This window comes from Motacilla alba, chromosome 2 (genome assembly GCF_015832195.1).
Source record: "Motacilla alba alba isolate MOTALB_02 chromosome 2, Motacilla_alba_V1.0_pri, whole genome shotgun sequence".
Classification (NCBI taxonomy): Eukaryota; Metazoa; Chordata; class Aves; order Passeriformes; family Motacillidae; genus Motacilla; species Motacilla alba.
This window is the reverse complement of record NC_052017.1, coordinates 144,870,648-144,878,975: the sequence shown is the minus strand read 5'-3', so window position 1 is coordinate 144,878,975 and position 8,328 is coordinate 144,870,648. Positions and strand designations below refer to the sequence as shown.

Here is an 8,328-nt window from a genome sequence, read left to right as displayed (position 1 = left end):
ATGGGGCTGCAGAATGTACTTGATTTCAACAGAGCTCATGCTGATGATAAATAGAGCACCTGTGGTCGATCAGAACTTCAGGCAGTTGGAACCTGATCCACTTTGGTCCTAGTGGCATAATAGTTTCTATTTTAAAGTAGCCAGGGCCTAAAATGCAGGATTTATGCCAAAAAGTCTTCAGAGGCAGATGTACACCCTAAAGTATTTCAAATCAATTTAGAATAGGGAATGAGTATAGATAGTTCCGTGCTACATGCCATGTATTTTAGATCTGGGACTGGGAGCCTGGAAGCATATGCACCATCTTGTTCAACCACCCCCTGACAAGGATCTGCTGTTATTGTGTGCAGGGAAAGCAGAACATGGTAAAGGTTAATGCTGCACATGGCAGAACCACAGTGCTGAGCAGGGCCCTGGTTGTGACTGCTCCAAAGGCGCTGTGCAGTCATTTACACATTCGCAAATGTCGCTTTCACATGGCAGAATTTCCACCCACTTTTGCCTGAATGTAAATTACTTCAAGAGATGCCAGGCATTAAGTGTTCTCACAACTACCCTCAACATCCCACTGCTCAAAAACAGTGCTTCAAAACACTCCTAGAAAATCCTGTAAGACTTTCAAAATAAATCTGTTTGTGTTTCTGGGCCTTCTTGGCCACTAGTGGGTTTAGGCTCAGATTTACCAGGATATACTGAATTGCAGGACATGTGAAACGATGACAAGGAGATCCAGCAAAGCCTGATAATGAGAGACTGGAAGAGCCAAGCTCTGCTCCTGCTGTCTATTTGATCTGTTCAACTCACCATAAATTCTGTTGCAGACTGCATGGGTAAAAAGCTACAGGAGGTTTGTATTGCATGGAGAAGCTTCCAGACTTCTTATTAGACAACTGAAATAGCATCAGAGATTATGGATTTAAATATAGAAGCAGTCTAAACTGGAAATGTCTGTGCCTAACTGTACAAACAATGCAACAAGCATGTATTATGTTTTTATCAATATTTTCTTTTGGTTTTTTGTGTGTGGTTTTGGGGGTTTTTTTGCTGACATTTTAAGCATGGTATCTGCATGTTTGTGTTGCTACAGATAACTTCAACTGACAAAATTAGAAATGCCTATTATAGCCATTACTCTGGGAATGCTTTTCAGTTTGTTTAGGTTTTTCTTTTTTAATCCTAACAGTCTCCCTGCAGACCTGAACTGACATCAATTTGCCAGTGTCTTGACATCGTAAAGTTGTTTCTTATAAAATTTGCATTGGTGTCATTTCGTTTCAAGCTGATATTGTGACAGTGTCTCCGTGGATTTATACTGACAATTTATTTTTATTTTGACATCATGTCATCCCTATAGCCCTTCACTAGCTTCTATCGTAAGTCTGTGGGTTTAAATGAAAAGTGGTTTCTTTGTGCAAACTACAGTAACTAACTGAACTTTTTCAGTAGCTACTTTTCTGACCTCAATATCTAGCTATTGATTGCACTTGGGTTTTTATAGAAATGTCAAAAGTTCCTGCCTAGTGCTTTAGGCAGCTCTTCCATATGTACCAAATAAGGAAATGAAACCAAAGCTCCCCTTGAAACTAAAAAGTAATTGCCTATTAAAAAAAAAAAAAAAAAAAAAAAAAAAAAGGTGAATGCATGTTTATAACACCAACATCAAACAAACAACTGGCCCCTGTGGGTAGCATTGCCTGGAGATCTGCTGATTCTCCTTTGTTTTCACTGAAATGTTGAAAACACCTTTTTGGGACTGAACATAACATCTGCTTCCAGGTGTTTCCTTGGAAAACAGAAAATTATCAATATTTATATTTTTTTGCTGTTGCTACTTCATTTAAATATCAAAAATGACATTAGGCAAGCTCTGGTGTGGGCCAGGGGAGGGGAGATTTTAGGAAAGTTCCCATGTGACAGTTATGGCTTTGAATCTGGTTTATTTTGTCAGCTTGTTCATTTTTTAATTCAAAGAGGTGAGAAGGATTGTGAGCAATGTCACAAATGCCTTGTGACCCTTCCTGAAGTAGAGCCATTGCATAGTAGAGCTAAAATTCCCATGGGGATATTTGTAAATTATAAAGCAAAGTCCTGCCAGTGATTATTGAGTGTTCCAAGGATTATCCATGATCCTGACAGAGTGGCCTGTGTATGTGATTTTGCAAAAGCTATTTTTCATCAGAGTACGTGCATGGTTTAATGAGATATTTGCAGCAGTAACATCATTTCTCTGCTCTGGTATAAATGGTTCAGCTTCTGTATATCATACCTGTTAAATCACAGTATGGTCCAGAGAAAAGGAGCCTTCAACAGCAAAATTTTCTCATTTTTATTGGATCAAAGCATCAATTCTGAGTGATGGTTATGGTGATTTGATTTCACCAATGTCTCACCAGCAGTGCCTAGGCAGAAACCCCTCATGGTTTAACCAAAATTAAGAACTCAGACGTGAATCTTACATGTGTGGGTGAGTTTATTTATTCTGCCCCATTTCACAAAGAGTGAAAATTGATTATCTGAACCGGTAGTCAGGCATCATTAGAAAAGACTTCCTGCTCCTGTTCCAAAAGCACCCAGGTCTGCCAAAGGTCCTGTGTGATACCTGTCAGCCTCATGTGGAGGTTTGGAAACCACAGCAGTAGATCTCACCTCCAGGCAATGAGATCAAGACCTAAGTATGACAAGACCAAGACAGGAGACATTTTAGCAGCAGTGGAAATAGAGACCTGAGAAGACAGTGCGTGAGGCTGGTCACAACATTTATTTTTGAACTTATCAAAACAAAAATTATTACTTCATTTTAAGTTTAACTGACACCTTGAAAGTTAGATTGGAATTACTTTGAATTTTACCACCAGAATTCAGAGGGGAACCTTGGGCTTGAAACTACATAGACAGAAACTGAATGCAAGACCTGCACTAAATGTAGATAAAATGTCAGATATCTATAAGACCAGCGTCAATTTCTATAAATGATTGACATAAGGAAAAATCATAGTGTATAAACCTATCAGTGAAGTTTCTTCTAAATCCTTAACTTTTTATTAGGTATTCTCTTTGCACGCTTCCGATATTGAAATATGTTGCTGCTGCTGTTAGAATTAAATCAGTATATTTCTGTTTATCTGCAGAAACACTCAATCTGCCTTTGACTTCAGCAGAGTTTCACATGTAATTAAACATCTGTCAGATTGGAATGTCGCCTTCAATAATTCTTTTGGGGAAGGGAAAGACCACCACTGGAAATAGCCCTCTGTGCATTAAGCATGGCAATGAGCACTCATATTAACCTTGCATTTTAACTCTTCCAAGCACTTTTTTTATCTGAATTTAAAGCTGGTTTTACTGAGTAGATATTTTGCAACTAACTTTTGATTTTTGTGCCATGTCACATGTGTGCCAGTTTTTCACATCAATCAATCAGTCGATCATTTCTGAGTGATGTTAGCTCTAAACATGATTTGGGAACTTCAGGATATTGCTCAGGGTGTTCAAAACCTGGACCTGGGACCCTTTTTGAAAATGTAGCTTTGCTCAGCTGATATTGAGCTTTCTGCCTGTGGACCATGGTTAGTAATACTGATGTAATTGCAAAGGAAGCTCTGTAATACTCTGCAATCTTGCTACAGCCTGTACATGTCAACAGAAACACCAGGAAATTTCTGCTAGCAAAATCAGGGATTAGAAACTTAGAAAGTGTCTCAAAAGGTATGATTGAAACTTGATTTTTCACTGCCTTGAGCAGTTACCACAGCCAGACTGACCCTACCAGTGCTGGAGCAGTTCTGTGGATTCAGAACTGGTCAACAAAGGACCACAAGTTGTGAATAGTCCCGGATCTGGGTTTCATACCTGTGTGGCAAGATACAGATGAGAGCTGGTCTTTTTATGCTTCCCACAGAGATTTATCCAGGCTTAGGGTTTATTATCCTCAAAATACACAGCTCTACAGACTGCAGTTAACCATTAATTAGCTGCTCTAAATTGGGAGTCTTTCTTGCTGGGAGAAAAGAGCTGACAGTGGGTTTGCTTATCCTCCCTGCAGAGGATATGGTCCTTTTATGAAAATTCCATGGTGTCCTGTGAAGTGAGGCACTGAGAGTTGCTGCTGATCTCCATGTTTGGATGAGTTTGACCATGGATTTCTGCTTCACAAACATGAAGGGTCAGTCAGGTATTAAACCAAGGGCTGTAACATCACTGGCTGTGGAGGGCTGCTTGATGACAGTGGTTTGTAATGCTTGAATATGAACAGAAGTGTTGCTGTTCTTTACAGCATGAAAAATCCAGATATGTACAAATCCAAGCATGAGTATGCACACTGCACTTCTGATGGCGATAAAAGGAAAAATCAGCTGTGAAAGAAAATTGCATAAGGTGAGTTTACTTTAATGTGCAGACAGTGTTGGGAAGGATATATTGAAACCTTACATTCTCATTTCAGTACATAATTGGTAACAAAGGAAAGTTCATGATGACCCTTTGAAGATCTAATATTTTTGGCTATAATTTAAAAGCCATCATAATTTTCAACCATTATTTATTGCATTTTTAAAATGCATTTGGTGTTTTCAGCATGCTCCATCTTTTATTGATATTTGAGTAAAAAAAGTACCTATTTCTCAAGGACCTACATATTATACTCCATAAGTTTTAACCTTGTGAAACTCCCTTTTAAAATGTGAGCAAGCATCCCAGACGATGTGGAGGAAGAAGGGGAGTGTAATCCAATTCTACATAATATCACTTCAGCTTCTCCTTATTCCATTACTTAAAAACTCAGCATCAGTTAAGTGTTAAGAAAATATAAATGTCTTGGTCAAGAAGAACAAAATCTACAGTAATTAATTGCTTCAATATTTCTCGCAGCCATTCCCCCTCCATAGGAAATTAATTTTCATTCATACTTCAGACAAGATACAGGACATGGTGAACATGGGGATACAAGGGGAGAAAATTAATTTGGTTGATGTCATTCTGTAGTTTAATCCCAGCATTAATATCCTTTGTATAGTGACTGGGAATGATATCTGAATTTAAAAGTAATTCTGTGAAATTTGAGGCTTTACAGATTTGATATTGTTCTGGGAATGAAGATGTTGCAATCTTCCTGCCATTTGCAAAAGCCAGTAAAAGTGAAGAATCAAATGAGACCTAAAATTCCTGTCTCTCTCTCCAAAAAACACAGCTGTCATCATCATCTCCCACTCCCCTTTTGTAATGATCACACAGACTTGCCAAGATAGTCACGTCTACGATTGTCTGTGTTTTGATGGATGAGCCCTTAAAATAAAAGAAAAAAAACTGAAATATGCCTGAAGGCGAAAAAAAAGAACGTCTGTTTCTTTGTGCAGAACTTGCACTGGGCCCTAGATGAGAGAAAATTCTGGCCAGAAGAGAACTTCAGAGATATCTGAAGCATTTTTCAACCCAGGGAAGGAATCAGGAGAGATGGGTTTGGGCTCCTACCTGCATCCCAGCCCAAAGAAGCTTCCTTAGGAAGGGAATTCTCCCACTGCTGAGCAGGATCTGGGGGCAGCTGATGTTTTGCATCCCATGCTGTCCTGATTAACATTGGGGTTTGCACCTCAAGAGTGAAAGGACTCCTCTGCAGCTGTGCTGGCAGAGCACAGGCTGCTGGTGTTAAGCTGGAGCAGCCAGATCACAGAGGGAAAATGTGGCTCCAGGTTTAGTATATAAGAATTTTAAATGCCCCACCACTGAGATCACCAGAAGCTTCATACTGTGAATTTGGTGCAAACTGATGAAGCTTTCTTTTCTTGACTCTGAAGAGAGCCTTAGCTCTGACTTGAGTCTGATTTCAAATCCATTTATTATAAAAGCTAGTGTTTGAAGGGTAACACTAAAGGGACTTCACTTGAATTTGCTGAAGAGATTGGTTTGTCTGCTTCTCACATTCTGATTCAAAAAATCATCTTTGGACCCAGGCTGTCTATTTCTGTGTTCCTTTTATGGAACATTATGGAGAATAATTGTTTAGTGAAAGCATTGTCATTTACATTGTTGTATGTTATTTGACCTTCCTTCCTCAAGAGCACTGGGACACCTCCAAGCACAACACTTAGCTTTGAATATTGGCACTTGTGAGCTTGTTCTTACACTCTGGTAAGATGATTAATGTACCTTGGAAATTACCCAATGGCTCGATACACCTTCTATCCAGCCTCTTGTAAGAGAAAAATAGGATAATATGAGATACAATTTATGGGTATGAAATGGAGGAGTTGAAACAGAGAAACTCATTCAGAAGTATTGACAGGATATCTGTAGTGCTGAACATCCACACAGCAGAATTTAAAAGCATTCATGAAATAGAGTGCTGTTGGAACACATCCCAAACAGATGGAGACACCTGGTTGACAAGGACATTCCCTCTTTAGAGACTGGTGGAAGGAACATGGAGAGATTTATCTGGTCAGAATATTGACATGGAACTTTGCCTTTTGTTAGAAGGTGTAAAGTATTGGATGTCTATGTCACCAAAATCTCCTAAATTAACTTTATCGACCACTTGGAAGGAATGGATAGGCTAAATGTTTGGATCTGTCATTCCTCCTTTTTGGACACTGGATTCATTTTTAGCAGAAGGGAAGGATGTTAACTGGCCCACACTCTAACAGTGTGAGTAATGGCTAGAATACAACTAGAGAGTGTTTATCTGTATATTTCATTTTTATGCTGAGGTTCATGATCTCAAAGGCATTTTTATTGACATTTATTAATTTGAGTGGCTCTAATTCTATAAGTTTATACTGGTAATATAAAAACATCTGTTCTAAGTAGCAGCATATTTCTGTGATTCATTTTTTAGTATTAGGACTTGACAGAGACTGGTTATCTGCACACTCTGGATGCCCTTGATGTAACTTCAAAGTACAACTTAAGTGCAACATTACCGTAAAAAAATACTCCAACAGGAAATTTCAATCTCAAATCTCTCATGTGCTCAAAAATTTCCCCACTGTTGCTATTACAGATCCTGTCCTCATTTTCAAAAGCCTAAGAGACAAATGAGCTTTTGTTAAGTGCCCTAAATCATCACTTATTTGCCTGGAGGTGTTAATGATAGGTCACATTCTTTTCACACACAGAGTAGAACATTATTTCTAGAATTCTGCTATTGATTTCAGTGATGGCAATATACAATGATTGCCACTGAAAATTTGTCACTAATCGTAGAATTTCCAATTCTCTCTCCATTGTTCCAAAAATAATATCTTGCAGGAGTGCTCATATCACTGTCAGTTTATCAAAGAACAACTTCCAATTGAAAAGCCATGAGATGTTAATAGCTTATATTGTACATGAAAGTTAAAAGTAGTGTGTCATCTGGAAGGCAGAATACATTACACTCCAACAGTGTCTTCAAGAAGGGACATGAAGATACACTCCCAAAAATAGTGCAGTCAATGGGCTTACTCAGCTGATTTCTAAGTATTGTCAGTATCTTTTATTATTGCCATTATTATTATAGCACATTGGGTATTTTTTCTTCCATTTGACAAAAAATATGTAATAATCAGTTTATTTTTATTGTCTTGAGACTATCTAGGGGTGACACAGAGGATCTTTCATAATGAAAAACTACTGAGAGGCGCAGCCACTTTTGGCAAGGTTAAATTATTAAAGCAATTCTACCAAACAAAATTCATGAGTCACAAACATGCTGCCACTGAAAAAAAAAAAAAATTAAAAAATGAAGCCTCCTCTTCCCCTATGTCTAACATACATACTGATACAGATTTAGGGATTCAACTCTTTGCTGCAGTCAGACTTCCAGAACGGCAATCAGTCCCTTGAGATTGGAGAGAGACTATTTACAAGAGAATGTAGTGACAGAACAAAGGAGAATGGCTTCAAACTGAAAGAGAATAATTTTAGATTAGATATTAGGAAGGAATTCTTCACTGTGAGGCCCTGGCACACACTGCTCAGAGAAGTTTGGGCCGCTCCATTCCTGTAAATGCTCAAGGCCAAGTTGGATGGGATCCTGAGCAACCTGGTCTAGGGGAAGGTGTCCTTTCCCAAGGCAGGGGGTTTTGAACCAGATGATCTTTAAGGTCCCTTCCAGTCCAACGAATTCTATGTTTATATGAGAAGCTTTAGAAAGGGAAAGGGAGTGTAGTTTTCCTCTGGCTCTAGCTGAAAATATGGCATCCTTTGTTGGGAGGGAGGAGGCAAATTAAGGAGAACATAGATTTTATTTTTACAGAAGATGCTGATATGTAGTCAGTCTGGAAAGCACAAAAGTGTTAAAAAGACAAAGCTCTGCACCCTGTTACAGGTTCTAGTGTTTTTACGGATTTTAGC

At 38.6% G+C, this 8,328-nt stretch overlaps 1 long non-coding RNA gene across 3 annotated transcripts in view; it reads left to right on the top strand.

The window, feature by feature from the left end:
• The first annotated feature begins 656 nt into the window (after window positions 1–656).
• LOC119698353 overlaps window positions 657–8,328 on the top strand; it is a 34,864-nt gene continuing 27,192 nt past the window's right edge. For all 3 annotated transcript variants that reach the window (XR_005256136.1, XR_005256134.1, XR_005256135.1), the window contains exons 1-2: window positions 657–847; window positions 4,274–4,374. This is a non-coding gene — a long non-coding RNA (uncharacterized LOC119698353). The remainder of the gene's footprint in view (window positions 848–4,273; window positions 4,375–8,328) is intronic.